Raw genomic sequence first — 21,244 nt, 5'->3', positions numbered from 1 at the left:
CAAAGCATTTCAGTTCTGGATGTGTTTGTGGTTTGAAGTTGTTTTTTTTAAGAACTGTTTCCGGAGGTTACGATTGTCTGGGGAGCTAATGTCACCATTTTTTTAGAGTCTGACAATGTGGAGCCAGCCTGCTGTTACTAACTGTGTGATTGGAGAGCACGGCCGAGTGGTGTACACCAGGAGTAGGGGAGTTCAGGAGGGTAGGGAGAGATGGTGAAGGGTGAGCACTGGGATTGGGAGCAGTGAAGGTTCGCAGGAAGTTTAAACATGATGTTGAAAATCATGAGAGGAGTTTGATATAGAAAATTAGGGAGAAATAGTCTCCATAGCAGCAGAGGTAAGGCCAATCAGCCCATCCAGTCTGTTCAGTGAGATCGTGGCTGATCTGATCACCCTCAACCCCACTTTCCTGCCTCTCCCCCTTAATCCTGTCTTTTCTGTTCTCCCTGCCCAAGTGGCCTACGCCCCGTTATCCTGTTTCCACCATTTTTCTGCCTACCCCCTTGTTCAAGTACAGTCTCTAGGTTCTCCTCTGCTCTCAACTTACCTCCCACCCGATCGGTGTAGTTCCCAAACCAGGTGACAAGACAATTACCCACTTCGGTGAAATATTTTGGGTGTGAGCGAGATAGTTCAGGCCCCATCACTAACCCCCCCACCCCCCCCCCCCCCACCCGAGATAGATAGACTAAAGGATAGTGAAAATGGCCTGATTTCCCCAATTTCTGTTTCATGTTAGTGACCTCATCCTCTATCCAGGTAAATCCGTTGCCCCAACATTGTGAACTCTTACCTAGTTACCCGGTAACCTTTCAACTAGCACCTTATCAAATGCCGTTTGGAAGTTTACCTCCAGTTTACCTCATCATCTGCTTTCCCTCTACACACCCAGATTTTACATCATCAACATAAGTGAGAGGGGGTGGGGGCGCAGTGAGCAGAGTGGGGGTACATTTATAAAAGCGTCATCCAGCAAAGTCAGCAAAATCTGCTCACCCCCCCTCCCCGTCTCGGCTCACCTCCCCTCCCCGTCTCTGCTCACCCCCCTCCCCCTCTCTGCTCATCCCCCTCCAGCTCCTACACCCCCTCCCTATCTCTGTAGCCCCCTCCAGCCCCTGTACCCCCTCCCTATCTCTGTAGCCCCCTCCAGCCCCTGTACCCCCTCCCTATCTCTGTAGCCCCCTCCAGCCTCTACACCCCCTCCCTATCTCTGTAACCCCCTCCAGCCTCTACACCCCCTCCCTATCTCTGTAACCCCCTCCAGCCTCTACACCCCCTCCCTATCTCTGTAACCCCCTCCAGCCTCTACACCCCCTCCCTATCTCTGTAACCCCCTCCAGCCCCTGTACCCCCTCCCTATCTCTGTAGCCCCCTCCAGCCCCTGTACCCCCTCCCTATCTCTGACCCCTGCACCCCTCTCTGTGGAATCTCTCCCCATCGGTCGCTGTGCTGGCTGGTAACCATCTTTCTTAAAGACGCTCTTTAAAACTGAATTCTTTCTCACAGAGGGCTGTTGGGGCTGGGCCATTCAGGATATTCGAGGCTGAGACAGACCGATCTTTCATCAGGAAGAGAATCGAGGGTTATGTGGGAGAGGCAGGAAGGTGGAGTTGAGGATGAGATCAGATCAGCCATGATCTCTCTGAATGACAGAGCAGACTGGATGGGCTGAATGGGGTAAAAACGATGACTGCAGATGCTGGAAACCAAATTCTGGATTAGTGGTGCTGGAAGAGCACAGCAGTTCAGGCCTGGATGGGCTGAATGGCCTGCTGATATTTAGTGGCCCCATTAGAGAGGAGGGAAAAAAGCATTTAGCCCTTGATTGTGGTATTTTGCCCTATTTTGTCTCCTGTGAAACTCTATTGGACGCATACTACATTAAAGGTGCTATACAAATGCAAATTGTTGTAGGTTGCTCGCACTTTTCCCAGCCTCCATGTGTCATTGTGGTAGTTGAGGAATGCTGGAAATGCTGTGGGAACAGCTCGTGGGTTATACCAGGATACTGGGTCCGAACCTGAATGAGACATTACAGGTGTGGGGGCAGGATTGTCGAAGTGTTCAGTTCAGTCTGAATCGGAGAGCTGAGGCCACAGTATTGTCTTTTATTCACTTATTTCTGAAATCAATTAGTCCCAAAGCTCCAGGAGAAAGTTTGCTTCAAATCCGGCCAAAGGAGCTGTTTAACCTGGCCATGAATTCTCGGTCCCGTTCCATCTGGCAGAGTTTTGTTGGCTGTGTTGTGTGTTCAGCTCAGCGTTAATTCAGTACAGATTCACTATCCAGTCTGATCGTCCCTTCCTCGGCTTCGTCTCCGCTCTCACTTGTCCAACACTCAGGCCTGGAGCTGCCGTTTCCTGTTGTCATTCTCTTCATTTCAGTCTCTCAGCTTCTCCTCTTGCTGTCAGTTCCCCCTCCTTCAATCCCTCGTACCCCTTCCCCCCCCCCCCCCCCCCACCCACAACCGCCCCATTGCACCTTTCACAACAAAACAAAGCACTTTACAGAAAATAAAATACATTTGTGACGCAGGCTCTGCTTTAGCACAGGAAATGAGGCAATCAATTTACACTCATCAAGATTCCCCAGCCAGTAATATGACCATGGACAGACCATCCCTGTTACTGATGGTTGAGGGATTGGCCCTTTAGGGTTGGGGACCACGTGTAGTGTGTTAGAGTTGGCAGGTGACACTAGGATGAGTGGTAGACCAATGTGTGCAGGGGACAGTGGAAGTCTACAGAGGGGTGCAGACAGGTTACGTGAGTGGGCAAGGGTCTGGCAGATGGGGTACAATCAGGTAAACGTGAGGTCATCCATTTTGATCGGAGTAACAGTAAAAACAATTATTATTTGAATGGTAACAAATTGCAGTGTGCTGCTGTGCAGAGGGACCTGGGTGTCCTTGTACACGAATCACAGAGGGTTGGTCTGCAGCTGCAACAAGCAATTAGAACGTAGAACATTACAGCACAGTACAGGCCCTCGATTTTGCGCCAACCTGTCATACCAATCCAAAGACCACCTAACCTACACTATTCCATGTACATCCATTAGGAAGGCAAATGGAATTTTGTCCTTCGTTGCTAAAGGGATGGAGTTTAAAAATAGAGAGGTTATGTTGGAGCTGTACAGGGTACTGGAGTACTGTGTGCAGTTTTGGTCTCCTTACTTGAGAAAGGATGTACTGGCACTGGAGGGGGTGCAGAGGGGGTTCACTAGGTTGGTTCTGGAGTTGAGGGGGTTGGTTTAGAACATAGAACATAGAACAATACAGCACAGAACAGGCCCTTCGGCCCACGATGTTGTGCCGAACTTCTATCCTAGATTAAGCACCCATCCATGTACCTATCCAAATGCCTCTTAAAGGCCGCCAATGATTCTGACTCTACCACTCCCACGGGCAGCGCATTCCATGCCCCCACCACTCTCTGGGTAAAGAACCCACCCCTGACATCTCCCCTATACCTTCCACCCTTCACCTTCAATTTATGTCCCCTTGTAACACTCTGTTTTACCCGGGGAAAAAGTTTCTGACTGTCTACTCTATCTATTCCTCTGATTTATGAGGAAAGACTGAGTAGACTGGGACTATACTGACTGGAATTTAGAAGAATGAGGGGAGATCTTAGAGAAACATATAAAATTATGAAGGGAATAAATAAGAGAGAAGCAGGGAGGTTGTTCCCACTGGTGGGTGAAACTAGAACTAGGGGCATAGCCTCAAAATAAGGAGGGAGCAGATTTCGGACTGAGCTGAGGGGGATCTCCTTCACCCAGAGGGTTGTGAATCTGTGGAATTCCCTGCTGAGTGAAGCAGCTGAGGCTTTATCCTTGATTGTTTTTAAGGCAATGTTTTGAACAGTAAAGGAATTAAGGGTTATAGTTGAGAGGGTGGGTAAGTGGAGCTGAGGTCGTGAAAAAATGGTCATTGAATGACAGAGCAGGCTCGAGGGGCCGAATGGCCTCCTCCTCCTGGTTCTTGTTTTTCCTGAGCTGACGGTGTTAGCCAATGAGGCAGAGCTGACCTTTTATAGATGAATGCTTCTTCTAGACCGGCCGAGACTTGATGGACTGAAAGGCCTATTTTGGTGCTGTAGATCTGTGACTCCTTATAAAAACAGAAGGTGCAAGAAACATTTAGGAGAGAGAGAGAAAAACAAAGTTCATGTTACAGATGGAGGTGTGATTTTTGTGGGATTTGTTGTAATCACCTGAAATGTTAACCCTGTTGCTCCTCAGACCTACAGATTGTCCCCAGCTTTTACTGTTTTGATTTCAGGTTTCTGGTGTGTGACTTTTGTAAATGTGAGAGTGTTCTGTTGTTGATCAGTGTTTAGATTATTTAATCATGACCTTTCCTGGGTGCAAGGTTGGCTTATAAAAACAAAACTGACTTTAAACCAAATGTCTTGGAGCTGTTCTGAATGTTTTGAGTTAGAAGAAAGTTTTCCTGCTTTTTCTTTTTTAAAAAAAAGAGGATTCTCTCACGGGATGGTGTTGTTGCAGGCTGACTGCAGTTTTACTGTCTGTCCTATAGTCTGTGTGATACAGAGCCACCTCTAGGGTCAAGGTCAATCCCAAAAGCTGCATGTGTTACCAGCAATTATGGTGCTTGTTGATTAAGGTAGTCAGTTAACGGACATTACAAAATAAACTCGAAACATCAGGACCTAGTGCGCTGTTCCTGACAGCAGCTAAGTGCTATGTCCTGAACACACTCGTGTTCACTGGTGTAACCAAGTTCCCAACTGATTTAATCAATTTTCATTTCATTCTTGGAATGATGGTGTCTCTGGCTGGACCGGCATTTATTGTCCATCCCTAATTACCCAGAGGGCAGTTAAGAGTCAACCCCGTTGCTGTGGGTCTGGAGTCACATGTAGGCCAGACCAGGTAAGGATGGCAGTTTCCTTCCTTACATGAATGAACCAGATGGGTTTTTACAACAGTGTTATTTGACCGTTAATTCCAGTCTGCCATGGCAGGATTCAAACCCAGGTCCCCAGAACATTAGTTGAGTTTCTGGATTGATATCACTAGGCCATCACCATTGTTACTATCAACAGTGTGTAGTTAATAGTAATGTGTATGTACTCTAAAAATGAGCCTGATATCTGACTGTCGTGGATTTTAAATGTATTGTAACTTTTTAAAAAAATCATTTGTGGGACTTGGGTGTCACTGGCTGGGCCCAGTATTTATTGCCCATCCCTAGTTGCCCCTTGAGAAAGTGGGGGTGAGCTGCCTTCTTGACCCGCTGCAGTCCATGTGCTGTGGGTAGACCCACAATGCCCTCAGGGAGGGAATTCCAGGATTCTGACCCAGTGACACTGAAGGAACGGCGATATATTTCCAAGTCAGGATGGTGAGGGGCTTGGAGGGGAACTTGTGAGGGATGGTGTTCCCATGTATCTGCTGCCCTTGTCCTTCTAGATGGAAGTGGTTGTGGGTTTGGAAGGTGCTGCCTGAGGATCTTTGGTGAGTTTCTGCAGTGCATCGTGTACATGGTACACACTGCTGCTACTGAGTGTCGGTGGTGGAGGGAGGGGGTGTTTGTGGGTGTGGTGCCGATTAAGTGGGGGCTGTTTTGTCCTGGAGTTCCGAACTGCTGAGTGATATGGAATAAACTTTTTCTGCATAATCACATCTGGCCCGTCTGCCTAAGACATTGTGAGGATATCCTTCCCTATAGGAGCTTGGTGAGGAATTTACCTGCGCTCTCCTGAGTGGTTCTGGCAGAGACTAACGTGTACAACAATGTGCTGGCTTCGAGTTTGACAGCCCTGAGAGAAAACCATGCGGAAAACTTCAGCTGCTCGTCTTGGGGCAGTGTGAATAATTACTCCTGGTTTGATTTACGGATGAGGGGCTTGGTTCGAATCCCACTCAAAACAACAGGCTGTGACAAATGAAGATATTTCTGAACACCCTTATTCAATTCAAAGTTAGTGAGGACCATGAGTGTGTGTTTCTGGCCAGGAATTGTTCTGAATTTGTTCTGGAATCACTTGAGGCTGGATTTATGTTGACAGCTGGAAGGACTTACTGAACAAGTTAGTGTTTCTGGATTGTCAGCCACAAATTGGTGAGGATTCATTCCCCTTCATGATGCACCTTAACATGAAATCATTTGGCTGCCTAAATATAAATACTTCTGTATAAGTGATACCCAGGAGTGGAGATAGCCATTAATTGTCAAAAGTATCTGTGTAATGTGAAATTACATTTGCATATACGTCAAATGGTGACCTGGATCTGAGAAGAATCTATTAAATCATTTGGACTGTTTCTACTTTTGTGACTTGAACTTCAGAGGCTAACTGATGAGAGATTATGTAAATTATTCCTGTTTTCTGAATTTAGAAGGTGGTCTGACCAAAGTCTTCAAGGAATACTTTTACAATAACGACATTTAAGAGGCATTTAAACAGAGATTTGAACAGGCAGGATACATGGGGATATGGACCATGTACTGGCAGATGGGATTGGTTTATTTTGGCATGAATATGGTGGGCAAAGGGTCTGTTCCTGTGCTGTGCTGTTCTATTTTAACAGGAAATGAAAGGGTAGATAAAGATAAACTATTTCCACTGGTTGGGGATTCTGGAACGATGGGAATAGTCTGGGAATTGGGGCCAGACCGTTCAGGAGAGATGTACAGGAAGCACTTCCACACACAAAGGGTTTGGAACTCTCTTCCACAAACAGCAGTGGATGCTGGGTCAGTTGTTAAATTTAAATCAGAGAGACATTTTTTTTAAGTGAAGGTATTAAGGGATATGGCTAAAGGTAGGTACACAAAGTTAAGCAAAAATGGGTACTGCAGATGCTGGGGGTTAGAGCCGAGAGTGTGGTGTTGGAAAAACACAGCAGGTCAGGCAGCATCAGAGGAGCAGGAGAATCGACATTTCAGGCAAAAGCCCTTCATCGGGAACCCTGATGAAGGGCTTTTACCCAAAACGTTGATTTTCCTGCTTCCTGGCAGGCCCCAGACCAGGAATGATCCTACTGGCTGGTAGAACAGGCTTGTGGGGCTGAATGGCCTACTCTTGGCTACGGTTCTGTCTTTGTTTTTGCTGTCTAACAGCTTGCTGTGATTTATTCTTCTGTGTACCAGTTAATATGTGAATAAATATGAATAGAGAATTTAACCTGTAGACATTGCTCAGGAGGTGATAGGTGTGCCATGGTGACCATGGCACCCTCTCCCTCTGAAGGGGAGGTGATGGTATTGCAGTAATGTCACTAGATGAATAATCCAGAATCCCACATTAATGTTTTTGGGAAATGGATTTAAATTGCACTATGGCACATGGTGAAATTTGAATTTAATAAAAATCTGAAATAAAAACTAGTCTTAATGATGGTCATGTAACCATCGTCAATTATTGTAAAGCCCCCATTTGGTTCACTAATGTCAGACCTTCAGGGAGGGAAATCTGCTGTTATTAACTGGTCTGGCCGAGATGTGACAATGTGCAGTTTAGGATGAGCGATCAGTGTTGATGTGGCTGTACACTCGTCCCTTGGACAACAAAAGTAACAGAAAGTAACAGCAAGACAAATTCCCAGCTCGGTGAACAGGACCACAACAACGAGCACCCGAGCTACAAATCTTCTCACAAACTTTGAATAGAGAGACCGTGTGATTCAGAGAGAGTTACTAAACCTCCACGCTGTATTGAATATAAGGGCACCACAGATAGGAGCAGGAGGAGGCCATTCAGCCCATCAGAGCCTGCTCTGCCATTTAATACCATCATGGCCTGATCTCATCTCGGCCTCGTCTCCATTTCCCTGCCTGCTCTCCATAACCCTTCACCCCGTTACTAATTAAACATCTGTCTATCTCCTCCTTACATTTACTCAGTGTCCCAGCATCCACCGCACTCTGGGACAGTGAATTCCACAGATCCATGTCCCTCTGCGAGAAGGAATTCCCCATTGTCTCTGGTTTAAACCTGCTGTCCCTTATCCTAAAACCATCACCTCTCGTTCTGGATTGTCCCACATGAGGATCCATCCTCTCTACATCTACTGTGTCAATCCCCTTGAGCATCTTATAGACCTCAATTAGATCTCCCCTCATTCTTCTAAGCTCCAGGGAGTATCGGCCTAAACTGCTCAATGTCTCTTCATCAGACAAACCCCTCATCGCTGGGATCAATCTGGTGACCCTCCTCTGTACCATCTCATTTTACAGTTAGAAGTCACATGACACCAGATTATAGTTGAACAGATTTATTTGTTAGACTATGACCTAGTGTTGTGTGTCTACCCTCGAGCAACCCCAGCACCTCCACATCGCTTTAGTGTCTCTCTGGATAAAAACCAAACCCCTCATCTCATAGATCAGAGTTTGTTGGGACTGACTCCAGTGAAAGAAAAGTCCGTCTTTCCAGTCTATTGATATAACTCAAACCTTCCAATGTGAAAACATCTTGGTAAATCTTTTCTAAATCCTCTCCTGTTTTAATATCCGTTCAATAACAGGGCGACCAGAGCTGGGCACTCTATTCCAGAGCTGGGCACTCTATTCCAGAGCTGGGCACTCTATTCCAGAGCTGGGCACTCTATTCCAGAGCTGGGCACTCTATTCCAGAGCTGGGCACTCTATTCCAGAAGGGGGGGTCTCCAACATTCTGTACACTTTCCCTTATAAGGTGTAAGTCCACCTTGGAGGGAAGGTGCAGCTTGTAAAATGTTCTTATTACACAGAGGATGGGTTTGTGTGTGGAATGAACTGTCAGAGGAAGTGGGTCAAGATCAGAGTGGTGCTGGAAAAGCACAGCAGGTCAGGCAGCATCCGAGGAGCAGGAGAATCGACATTTCGGGCAAAAGCACTTCATCAGGAACTGGTAGATGTGGGTACACTTACCCAAATATCTTTTAAAATATTGTAAGGTACATGAATAGGAAAGATTTGGAGGGGTATGGGCTAGGAGCAGGCAGATGAGGCTGGTTTAGTTTGGGATTGTGGTCAGCATGGACTGGTTGGGCCGAAGGGCCTGTTTCCGTGCTGGATAACCCCTATGACTATCTCTGACCATGCTGAGACATGGAAATAGTTTGGTGTTTCACGCCCCGTTGACAAAAGCCATTGGGTTGTTTTCCAGGAGGTGTTCGCTTTAATCTCTGGGATCCCTGGGCAAGTTGTGTCTCGATATCTGTGGATAGTGGGGCAGAGACTAACCCTCAGCAACTACAATGAGGGGCACTTTATGGGAGGGGGGAGTGAATGCATTGCATTGTGTGGGGTGGGGGGTTCTTGTGGCTGGAGCATTTTGCTGGTGAGTGTGAGAGCAGAGGTTGGAGGGGGTAGAATGGGGCGCTTTCAGCTGAGTGTAACATTGGATGGGAGGTGGGCATCATCCTTTCATTGTTATCCATCTTTGTGGAGTCCCACCTTCCTGTCTCTCTACTGGTTAACTTCTTACAGTCAAGAGATCAGAAGGACAGGGGCAGCAGATGTATGGGAACACCACCCCCTGCAGGATCTCCGCCACAGCCCCTCCCCATCCTGACTTGGAAATATATCGCTGTTCCTTCAGTGTCACTGGGTCAGAATCCTGGAATTCCCTCCCTAAGGGCATTGTGGGTCTACCCACAGCACATGGACAATGGTGGGTCAAGAAGGCAGCTCACTCCCACCACCTCCTGGACAATTAGGGCGTTACAATAAATGTTGACATCAACATGCCCAGAGTCAATTTTAAAGTCCGTTCCATTCAAACCAGCTGGGAGTGCTGGGCGCGATCTCCCACAGGACAAAGACTCCAATGAAATAAGGAATAATTCTTTATAATATTGGACAGTTGGTCACCCGTTTCCTCTCCACCCTCGCCTTCGAGTCCCTGGGGGAATCCGCCCACCCGTCAGGGATCAATGACACCAGACCTCACCCTGCTGTCTATTGTTACTGTCAGTCCCTCCAGTGAGTTAATGTCTATCCAGCTGGAGAGCACATGGTGGGCTGAGGGGGAGGGGGGGGGGGGGGAAGGCCTGCCATTGGAGCAGGGCCTGAAGCCTGTTTCCCATTACAATCAGCCAGTCTGACATCAGCTCAAAATCGGGCCTTGAGTCTTCTGAATGAGCAGGTCTGACAGAGGGTCACCTCCTCGGTGATGGGACACTCCGTTGAGATCCCCCCCCCAGTCCACCCAACATTCCCGGCTGCACCAAGGTAAGCTATCCCATTGTCCTTTGCAGAAACTGCTCAGCACGGTTTCCTGATCAATATCCCGGATATTGGTGATGGTGGTAATGTGTTTATTGGTGATTTAGAAGGCCATGTGATTGGCTGTCACGTTGTCTTTGTCTGGATAGATCTCCTTTTGACCGTGACTCAGGCACAAAACCCAAAGGTTTGGGATTCCTCATTGATCAATCACAAAACTCCAAGTTCAGAGATTAATAGGGAAGGCAAATGGAATGTTGGCCTTTATTTCCAAGACAGTGGAGAATAAAAGGAGGGAGGTTTTGTTAAAACTATACAAGACCGCAGCTGGAACACTGTGAACAATTCGGGGCCCCTTACCCAAGACTGACATTGGGGGCAGTCCCGAGAACGTTCACTCACCTGATCCTGGGGATGGAGGGACTGTTTTCTGAGGAGAGGGTGAGTAGGTTGAGCCTGTGCTCCCTGGGGTTTCGAAGGAAGGGAGGTGACCTGACTGAAGCGTACAGAATCCTCAGGGGGTTTGATGGGGGAGGGGGGAGGGGGTGGGGGGGGGAACGTGGAGAGACTGTTTTCCCGCGTGGGAGAGTCTAAGAATAATGGGAACAATCTCAGAATAAGAGATCTTAAGGCAGCGATGAGGAGGAATTTCTCCCCTCTGAGGGGAGTGGATCTGTGGGGGAGGGTCGGGAGGGTCAGGAGTGTCGGGTGTGGGCGGGGGAGGGGGGGGTGAGGGTCGGGTTGGGTTGCGGGGGAAGGTCGGGTCGGTGGTGGGGGGGGGGGGGGGGGGGGGGCGGGGGGTTGACATTTTTGAAAGGTGACCTGATGAGTAACTGCCCTCCGGGGGGTAAACGCTGTGTCAGTATTTACCAACTGTCAGCCCAGCCACTGAGAGAATCTTAGAACATAGAACATAGAACAGTACAGCGCAGAACAGGCCCTTCAGCCCACGATGTTGTGCTGACCATTGATCCTCATGTATGCACCCTCAAATTTCTGTGACCATACGCATGTCCAGGAGTCTCTTAAATGTCCCCAATGATTCTGCTTCCACAACTGCTGCTGGCAACGCATTCCATGCTCTCACAATTCTCTGTGTAAAGAACCTGCCTCTGATATCCCCTCTATACTTTCCTCCAACCAGCTTAAAACTATGACCCCTTGTGTTAGCCATTTCTGCCCTGGGAAATAGTCTCTGGCTATCGACTCTATCTATGCCTCTCATTATCTTGTATACCTCAATTAGGTCCCCTCTTCTCCTCCTTTTCTCCAATGAAAAAAGTCCGAGCTCAGTCACCCTCACTTCATAAGATAAGCCCTCCAGTCCAGGCAGCATCCTGGTAAACCTCCTCGGAACCGTCTCCATAGTATCCACATCTTTCCTATAATAGAGTGACCAGAACTGGACGCAGTATTCCAAGTGCGGTCTAACCAAAGTTTTATAGAGCTGCAACAAGATCTCACGACTCTTAAACTCAATTCCCCTGTTAATGAAAGCCAAGACATCATATGCTTTCTTAACAACCCTGTCCACTTGGGTGGCCATTTTAAGGGATCTATGAACCTGCACCCCAAAATCCCTCTGTTCCTCCACACTGCCAAGAATCCTATCCTTAATCCTGTACTCAGCTTTCAAATTCGACCTTCCAAAATGCATCACCTCGCATTTATCCAGGTTGAACTCCATCTGCCACCTCTCAGCCCATCTCTGCATCCTGTCAATGTCACGCTGCAGCCTACAACAGCCCTCTATACTGTCAACGACACCTCCAACCTTTGTGTCGTCTGCAAACTTGCTGACCCATCCTTCAATCCCCTCATCCAAGTCATTAATAAAAATTACAAACAATAGAGGCCCAAGGACAGAGCCCTGTGGAACACCACTCACCACAGACTTCCAGACAGAATATTCTCCTTCTACTACCACTTGCTGTCTTCTGTTGGCCAGCCAATTCTGTATCCAGACAGCTATGTTCCCCTGAATCCCATTCCTCCTGACCTTGTGAAGGAGCCTACCATGGGGAACCTTATCAAATGCCTTGCTGAAGTCCATATACACCACATCCACAGCTCGACCCTCATCAATGTTTCTAGTCACATCCTCAAAGGACTCGATAAAGTGTGTGAGGCATGACCTGCCCTTCACAAAGCCGTGTTGACTGCATTTAATCTTCGAGTTGGGGAATGGCACCCACTGGGTAGCTCTTTTCTGGAGCCAGTACAGAGTGGGCCGAATGGCCTCACTGAACCCAGTCTCAATATTATTCAGTCATTAATGTCACAGCCTGGAGTAACCTTGTTTGATTCTTCAACAGAAATATCCAAGGTCCATTTACTCACGCCACAGTGTAGGAAAACAAACAGGGCCACTTGCACTTGTGAAGCACCTTTCATCATAAAGTGTTTAGCAGCCAGTGCGATGATTTTTGACTGTTGTAATGTCGGAAATACAACAGCTAGATTAGGCACAGTAAGATCCCATTAACAGCAAAAGGATAATGTCAGTGAGGTTTCTTTTCGTCTTGATAGTTGTGAATGTGTGACCCATGGCCGCTGGATTTAATACCGCCTACACTCCCTCAGAATATCGGTCCTGGGGCCTATAACACCCACCTGACCAGGCAGGCGGCATCTCGGTTTAATGTCAAGTATGATATACTGACCTTCAGTGCGGCACTCCCTCAGCACTGACCCTCTGACAGTGCGGCACTCCCTCAGCACTGACCCTCTGACAGTGCGGCACTCCCTCAGCACTGACCCTCCGACAGTGTGTTAATCTTGTGGGCTGGGCATGGAGCTTTGATGATGTCGCTGCCCTGGGGATGTTTGGTGGGCACAGGGATTAGTCATGGACACTTAATGGTAAGATCCTAGGGAGTGTTGCTGAACAAAGAGACCTTGGAGTGCAGGTTCATAGCTCCTTGAAAGTGGAGTCACAGGTAGATAGGACAGTGAAGAAGGCATTAGGTATGCTTTCCTTTATTGGTCAGAGTATTGAGTACAGGAGTTGGGAGGTCATGTTGCAGCTGTACAGGACATTGGTTAGGCCACTGTTTGAATATTGTGTGCAATTCTGGTCTCCTTCCTATCGGAAAGATGTTGTGAAACTTGAAAGGGTTCAGAAAAGATTTACAAGGATGTTGCCAGGGTTGGAGGGTTTGAGCTACAGGGAGAGGCTGAACAGGCTGGGGCTGTTTTCCCTGGAGCGTCGGAGGATGAGGGGTGACCTTATAGAGGTTTATAAAATTATGAGGGACATGGATAGAATAATAGACAAAGTCTTTTCCCTGGGGTGGGGAGTCCAGAACAAGAGGGCATAGGTTTAGGGTGAGAGGGGAAAGATATAAAAGAGACCTCAGGGGCAACTTTTTCACGCAGAGGGTGGTACGTGTATGGAATGAGCTGCCAGAGGATGTGGTGGAGGCTGGTACAATTAGAACATTTAAGAGGCATCTGGATGGGTATATGAATAGGAAGGGTTTGGAGGGATATGGGCCGGGTTCTGGCAGGTGGGACTAGATTGGGTTGGGATATAATTGGGTTGGCATGGATGAGATGGAGCGAAGGGTCTGTGTCTGTGCTGTCCAGCTGTGTGGGTGAGTGGTGGTGTTGCCCTGACTCTGTGTGTGTGTGTTGTTGCAGTTTGCCCGTAGCGATGCCCAGCAGATCCACCAGCATCGGCGTGCCATGTTGAACAACAACTGCGCCACCCACAACAAGCTGAGCCGGAAACGCCGCGTCCTGAACGCCGGTGACCTGCGGCACCTCATCGTGGATGACCAGCACGGCCTGCTCTACTGCTACGTGCCCAAGGTAGCCTGTACCAACTGGAAGAGGGTGATGATGGTACTGACCGGGGCTGGCAGGTACACTGACCCCATGACCATTCCGGCCAGTGAGGCGCACGTGGCCTCGAACCTGCGCACTCTGGACAGCTACGGCACTGCCGAGATTAACCACCGGCTGAGGAACTACCTCAAGTTCATCTTTGTCCGCGAGCCCTTTGAGCGGCTGCTCTCCGCGTTACCGCAACAAGTTCACCCGCAGGTACAACACAGCCTTTCACAAACGCTACGGGACGAAGATCATCCGTGAGCACAGACATAACCCCAGCCCCGAGGCTTTGGAGCGGGGAGCCGACGTCACCTTCCAGGAGTTTGTCTGGTACCTGGTGGACCCCAAGACCAGGAGGGAGGAGCCCTTCAATGAGCACTGGGAGACGGTTTACTCCCTGTGCCACCCCTGCCTGATTCACTATGATGTGGTGGCCACTATGAAACGCTGCTGCAAGACGCCCATTACCTCCTGGACCTGGTGGAACCCGACCACCGCCTCAAGTTCCCCTTGTCCAACGTGTCGTCGCGGACCACAGACCACATGACGGCCATGTTCTTCAAAAGATCTCCCCGTTTTACCAGCGGAAGCTGTATAAACTATACAAACTTGACTTCACCCTGTTCAACTACTCCATCCCTTCCTACCTGACCCTACACTGACTGTGCCGCGGACCCTCCTCTCCTCAGCGTGGACCTGAGGATTTGCAGCGAGGCATGGCCAGAGAGACCCTTCAGCCCATCATCCATCGATTCTCATTCTCTTGTCCAGCCTTTATTCAAGTGCTCATCTCAGTAGCTTTTTTAAAAATTTCATTCACGGGGTGAGGGTGTCCCTGGCCAGGTCAGTATTTATTGCCCCATCCCTAATTACCCAGAGGGCAGTTTAAGGGTAAACCCCATCGCTGTGGGTCTGGAGTCACATGTAGGCCAGACCAGGTAAAGATGGCAGTTTCCTTCCCTAAAGGACATTAGTGACACAGGCGGGTTTTTCCAACAATCGACAATAGATTCATTGTCATCATCAGACTCTAAATCCCGGAGTTTTATTGAATTCCAATCCCACCATCTGCCGAGGTAGGAATTGAACCCGTGTTCCCAGGGCGTTAGTTGGAGTGTCTGCATTAATGATAATCCCCAATGGCCTGCTGCTGACCTTTGGCCAATCAGTTGGTGGCTCTCTGAGCTGGGACCTCCTCCTGAGCAATGGATGAATATTCCTGGGGGGTGGGGGCCGTGCTTTCCCCCCGGGGGGAGGGGGGCCGTGTTCCGGCTGGGGTGTAGGAGGGGTCTGCGTCCCCCATCACCTGTTAGGCAGGTGCAGCCCCTCCACCTTCCACCAGGTGGCCAATCCCACAGGAGTACAGCCACAAGAGCTAGGAGCAAGATGAGGCCATTCAGCCCATCAGGTAATCACTGCTGACCAAGCCCCACTCTTATCCCTTGGACAACGAAAGTAACAGAGAGGACCGTGTGATTCAGAGAGAGTTACTAAACCTCCGCGCTGTATTGAATATAAGGATACCACAGCTAGGAGCTGGAGGAGGCCATTCAGCCCATCAGAGCCTGTTCTTCTATTCAATACCATCATGGCCTGATCTCATCTCGACCTTGACTCCAATTCCCTGCCCGCTCTCCATAACCCTTCACCCCGTTACTAATTAAAACATCTGTCTATCTCCTCCTTACATTTACTCAGTGTCCCAGCATCCACCACACTCTGGGACAGTGAATTCCACAGATCCATGTCCCTCTGAGAGAAGGAATTCCCCATTGTCTCTGGTTTAAACCTGCTGCCCTTATCCTAAAACCATCACCTCTCATTCTGGATTGTCCCACATGAGGATCCATCCTCTCTACATCTACTGTGTCGATCCCCTTTAGCATCTTATAGATCTCAATTAGATCTCCCCTCATTCTTCTAAGCTCCAGGGAGTATCGGCCTAAACTGCTCAATGTCTCTTCATCAGACAAACCCCTCATCGCTGGGATCAATGTGGTGACCCTCCTCTGTACCGTCTCCAATACACCTACACCCCTCCTCAGGTAAGGGAACCACCAATGTACACAATACTCCAGCTGTGACCTCACTAATGCCTTGTACAATTACAGTAACACTTCCTTACTTTTACACTCGATTCCTTTATCAATCAATGCTGAAATTCTATTTGCCTTTCTAATTTCTCACTGTACCTGCAGACTAGAATGGGAGGTTGGTTAGCTTAGTTGGCTGGACGGCTAGTTTGTGGCGCAGAGTGACAGCAATAGTGTGGGCTCAATCCCCACACCAGTTGAGGTTCCAGAAGGAGTCCCATTCTGACCCTCTCCCCTCACCTGAGGCATGGTAACCACCAGGTCAAACCCCCTCTCTCTCTCTCATTCCCCCCCATTCACACACACGCTCTCTCTCTCTCTCTCATCTCTCTCTCTCTCTCGCTCTCTCTCGCTCTCGCTCTCTCTCGCTCTCGCTCTCGCCTCTCTCTCTCTCTCTCTCTCTCTCTCTCTCTTCCCCCCCCCCCCACACTCACACTCTCTCTCTCTCTCTCTCTGTCTCTCTCTCTCTCTCTCTCTCTCTCTCTCTCTCTCTCTCTCTCTCCCCCCCCACACTCTCTCTCTCTCTCTCTTCCCCCCCCCCCCACACTCACACTCTCTCTCTCTCTCTCTCTCTCCTCTCTCTCTCTCTCTCTCTCTCTCTCCCTCCCCCACACTCTCTCTCTCTCTCTCTCTCTTTCTCACACATGCGCACACACACGCACACTCTCTGCGCCTCTGTCACACGCGCTCTCTCTCTCTCTCCCTCTCCTCTCCCCCCCCCCCCCCCCCCCCTTGGAGAGAGCAGCTCCCTGGCCTGTAGTGACTTACCCTTTCCCTACAAACTAGAATGTTGGACTTTATGAGCAGGAGGAGGCCATTCGGCCCTTTCAGTATCGTTCAGGATCAGGAATCTGGCTTGTGGTCTCACTCCACGTTCCTGTCCGCTTTCCGGCTGTAATCGTTTAGACCAAACATTGACTCTCCTGCTCCTCGGATGCTGCCTGACCCACTGTGCTTTTCCAGCACCACAAGTTTTTTGACTCTGCCCCCCCCCGTAATGTTTGACTCTTCTTTATCAAACATCTTGGACCCACTGACAGGGAAAGAGAAATTCACACTTTAATAGTCCTTCTTTCTGCTGAATAGGGACTCTTTTTATTCTGAAATGGTGTCCCTCAAGGGGAACTCTGTGTCTCGTCTACCCAGTCAATGCAAGATTCTGATCAGTTTCCGATTTCCTGAGGGATTTGGTGAAACACTGGGTTCCCACTCCCCTTGCTGGCTCATTCCCTTCCCTCCCTGTGTTATTTGAACAATGTGACCTTTGCCACAAGGGAACAGTCTGATGCTCTCTGTGTTGACCAGTTACACTCCCAGCTCCTTTGCCTGTCCACCTGCACTGACCTTTTGACCTTTCGAATCCCGTGTGAAATACCCACTGTGCCCTTCCCAAGACCCTCCCTGACATTCTCTGGAAACGGTGAATTCAAGCCTCCAACTGAGGCCTCACCAGAGATTTGTGAAGGTAGCGACCTTTGAGAAGATTTGAGGTTCTGGATGTGAGTTTGCTCGCCTGGGCTGGAAGGTTCATTTTCAGACGTTTCGTCACCGTACTGGGTAACCTCTTCAGTGAGCCTCCAGACAAAGCTTCATCTGGGAGATGTTACCCAGTACGGTGACGAAACATTTGAAAACAAACCTTTCCAGCTCAGTGAGCAAACCTACACCCAGATTTGTGAAGGTTTACTGGTAACCTCCTAACTTTTTTTTCCAAATATCCACTGCTCCATTTTTTTTTCCCCAAACCCCGGGGACATCAGACTTTCTTTCTTAATCCTTTCCACCATCTGATTTGCTCTGTTCAGAGTTTTCCCGATCCCCTACTCTCCCATTCCCCTCTCCCTGTGGCACCTGCAGTCGATTTTCCCACCATTTACATGTTCCAGTGAAAAACCTCCAAAAGGCGGCCCCTCGTGGGGACCGTCTGGAATCTCCAGGCTGGAAATTGATGGATTTTTTTTGGGTGGAGGGATACCAAAGGCGATGGAAATAAAACAGGCTGAGGGACAGATCAGCCACGGTCTGATGGAGAGATGAGTATATTTGAGGGCTGAATGACCTCCTTTTCCTAAAATGCCAGGCAATGCCCATACAGAGGTGGGGGTGGGTGGGTTGCGAGTGAATGACAGCAACAGCGAGACCCTTTTGCACAGACATGTAGGAGAGGGCTCAACCCAACCCAGAGTAAAGCTGAATTGTTGGGCTCTCTGTTCGCTGTCTCCCATGGGTGCTGTGTTTCTGGGACCCATGGGAGACAGCGAATCCCATAATCGATCAATTCCTCTCGGTTGCTGAGTTCACCGAATGCTCCATTTCTGGGATTCCTGGGGGGAGGGGGCTGGTTTCCTGGGTGCTCTGATCCTGGTCCTACAGTGGGGTGTCCCATGGGGGCTGGGTCTGTGTCTCCTTTGGGTGCTGTGATTTCTGGCAGGATGGTTCTCACTCTGGTTCTGTATCTCGCCCATGGTGTGTGAGAACCCAGCCTTTGGTCATTGGGTAGTTGGCAGTGTGGCACAGTTGGTGCAGTGTGTGAATGCCCGTCGGTATCCTGGAACAGGGAATGTGGCATGGATTGGAACTTAGATGACAGTATATGGGGGTGTGATTCTGTCTTTGGCTGGAAAAGGACAGACCCCATACACTTGTGGGGAGGGGTCCTGAGCTGCAAACTGAACAACTGGTTTATTTAGTAACCGGTTAAAGGAGAGATGGGTTGAAGTGTACAAACTGTGATGATGAACTTATTTATTTTGAGTCTGAGAAGGGTGAAACAGAGTTGCCCCTCGACCCAGTTTCCCCCGTGGGTTTTGTTGAATTTCAGAACCACAGGCTCAGTTTTCCACATGGTCCTTATCCAGATCCTTGTTTCAGTAAATGATTAATACTGAGGGTGAACTGGATTAAATCCAGGGATCAGATCGTCAATCCTTAGTATCTGAGGGTTAACTTGGTTAATGTTCGATATTAGTTTGTTAATTTGGTTAAAATCGGGTATTAATTCATCGATATTTACTCGGTGCACATTTTGGTTAACCCCCAGTAACAGATGGTTAATTTTGTTAGTCCTTAGTAATGGCTGGTTAAATTAGTTAATTTTCAGTCATGGTGAATTTTATTCCTTCCTGAACTGTGACACGGATTTTATTAACGCGAACAAATGTCAAATGCATTTATCTAAAAAAAACTGGAGCTGAAACAAACAAAATATGTGAGTGGTGAAAACTTTGTTTCTAAGTAAAAGTATTTTGTAAGTGACTGGTTTCCTTTGTCTGTCTGGACTTTTTAAAAAATCTTTGTCAAGGATTCTGCTTTGAGTTACTGAGCACCTCCCTTCAGCTGTGAAGTCAGAATGAGGGCTGTGTGGGCTATTCGAACATGGAGGTGGGGGGATGGTGTTGAAACCAAGACCAATTATTATTCATGTTCAGCATTGCTGGGTCAGAGATGGAAGTCATGTCTAACAACAGGTAATAACTGATGGGTGTTCCATCCCTCAGTACCTGCCACTGAGCCAATCATGCCCATTGGAGCCTGGAGATGCACGGAAATTGGATTGGATTTTTACAATTTCTTTGCTTTTTATGAATTTCTTTTATTTACTTGTTGGACATGGGTGTTGCTTAGTGGGCCAGCATTTACTTTCTATTGCCCCCTTGAGAAGGTGGGGGTGGGCTCCCTCCTTGACCCGCTGCAGTCCATGTGCTGTGGGTAGACCCACAATGTCCTGAGGGAGGGAATTCCAGGATTCTGACCCAGTGACACTGAAGGAACGGTGATATATTTCCAAGTCGGGATGGGGAGGGACTTGGAGGGGAACTTGCAGGGGCTGGTGTTCCCATGTACCTGCTGCCCTTGTCCTTCTAGATGGAAGTGGTCGTGGGTTTGGAAGGTGCAGCCTGAGGATCTTTGGTGAGTTTCTGCAGAGTATCTTGTACAGGGTACACACTGCTGTTACTGAGTGACAGTGGGGGAGGGAGGGGGTGTTTGTGGATGTGGTGCCAATCAAGGGTTAGATTGTCTCTTATTGGTGATGGCCATAGTCTGGTATTTATTTGGTGTGAATGTTACTTGCCACTTGTCAGCCCAAGCCTGGACATTGTCCAGATCTTGCTGTATTTGAACACAGAATGCTTCAGTATCTGAGGAGATGTGAATGGTCCTGAACATTGTGCAATCATTGGTGACCATCCCCACTTCTGACCTAATGATGGAGGGAAGGTCATTGATGAAGCAGCTGAAGGTGGTTGGGCCTAGGACCCTCCCCTGAGGAACTCCTGCAGAGATGTCCTGGAGCTGAGAGGACTGACCCTCCACCAACTACAACCACCTTCCTACATTCCAGCTAAGCTCATGCTCCTCAGTGCCACACAGCGGTGAAATACAGCCGTGATATCCATTTAATTGATGAGCTATTGGTCATGACTGGCAGAGGCAGGCTGGTGTTGAAAGGATGATGGACTCTTGTTTCCAATGTCTGGAATGCTGACAATCCCAACATATTCTCCCAGATGGAGGTGTATCTCCCAGCTCCGAGGCAATCCACCAGTTCCTGTTTGACAACAAATCTGTTCTGGAACTGTTCCTAGTGGGGTTTTTTTTTCCCCTTCCATATCTTAGGCTGTGGCACTGTCGGGATTCCTCCGCGTTCGGAATGCACCAGTCTCCAAACCAGTGACCCAGGGCAGTGCCCTCCGTGGTCAGCAGTGGACACTGGACAGTCCCTACCTGCCCTCACCCTGGACTCAGCACCTGACCTCACCAGTCTCTACCAATCACTGCCCAGCCTGGAGATAGTTTCACTCGGGTACTATTGTGATAGTGGCTTCAGTTGGCGACATTCTCTGGTCACAATATACAAATTACAATGTACAACTTCAGCATCAAATTAATTAAGCTCGAAATTCCGGTAATATTGCTCCGTCCATCAGCCCAGCTCCACATCGATGCAGTCTCCAAGGAGGTATTGGTTAGAGAGACTTCATCGGAGATGTTACAAGGTGGCACCGATGGATGTGTGGGTAAATGTGTACACAGAAACTTCGCATTTCACACAGTGAACACTTTTATTAGAACAAAGCTCCATTTAATATTTGATTCTGTTACTAAAATATAGTAAATATTCCATTTTACAAGC

The 21,244-nt window shown here is 48.6% G+C and overlaps 1 protein-coding gene and 1 pseudogene across 4 annotated transcripts in view; one reads left to right on the top strand and one right to left on the bottom strand.

Moving 5' to 3' along the window:
- LOC140483565 (carbohydrate sulfotransferase 11-like) overlaps positions 1–16,623 on the top strand; it is a 52,851-nt pseudogene extending 36,228 nt beyond the window's left edge.
- Positions 16,624–21,154: 4,531 nt separating this feature from the next.
- The window catches only part of LOC140483564 (solute carrier family 41 member 3-like), a 61,636-nt gene continuing 61,546 nt past the window's right edge, over positions 21,155–21,244 (bottom strand). For all 4 annotated transcript variants that reach the window (XM_072581778.1, XM_072581777.1, XM_072581775.1 and 1 more), the window contains one exon: positions 21,155–21,244. This exon is cut by the window's right edge and continues 2,932 nt beyond it. The gene's annotated coding sequence lies outside the window, so the exon portion shown is untranslated.

Source organism: Chiloscyllium punctatum, chromosome 12 (assembly GCF_047496795.1).
Source record: "Chiloscyllium punctatum isolate Juve2018m chromosome 12, sChiPun1.3, whole genome shotgun sequence".
Taxonomy (NCBI): domain Eukaryota; kingdom Metazoa; phylum Chordata; class Chondrichthyes; order Orectolobiformes; family Hemiscylliidae; genus Chiloscyllium; species Chiloscyllium punctatum.
The sequence above is the reverse complement of the archived record's forward strand: the minus strand, read 5'-3'. Positions and strand labels throughout refer to the sequence as shown.